Source organism: Octopus bimaculoides, chromosome 23 (genome assembly GCF_001194135.2).
Source record: "Octopus bimaculoides isolate UCB-OBI-ISO-001 chromosome 23, ASM119413v2, whole genome shotgun sequence".
NCBI lineage: Eukaryota > Metazoa > Mollusca > Cephalopoda > Octopoda > Octopodidae > Octopus > Octopus bimaculoides.
The window spans coordinates 29276012-29276363 of record NC_069003.1 but is presented as its reverse complement, the minus strand read 5'-3'; positions in this window follow the sequence as shown (position 1 = coordinate 29276363).

The window sequence follows — 352 nt, the reverse complement described above, 5'->3', positions numbered from 1 at the left end:
TATATATATAGAGAGAGAGAGAGAGAGAGAGAGAGAGAGAGAGAGAGAGAGAGATGTATGTATATGTGTATATGTAGAGAAATAGAGAAGGAAAAAGACAGAGTCAAAGGAAGTAATGTGGAAGAGATAATGCAGACTCCTTTTTCAGTTGTATTCAACTGAATCATGCAAAAATATATAATTAAACACCGATTTCATTTATCACTATTTAGTGATTCAATATCTCTCTCCCTTTCTCTCTCTCTCTCTATCTATCTATCTATCTATCTATCTATCTATCTATCTATCTATCTATCTATCTATCTATCTATCTATCTATCTATCTATCTGTCTGTCTGTCTGTCTATATATA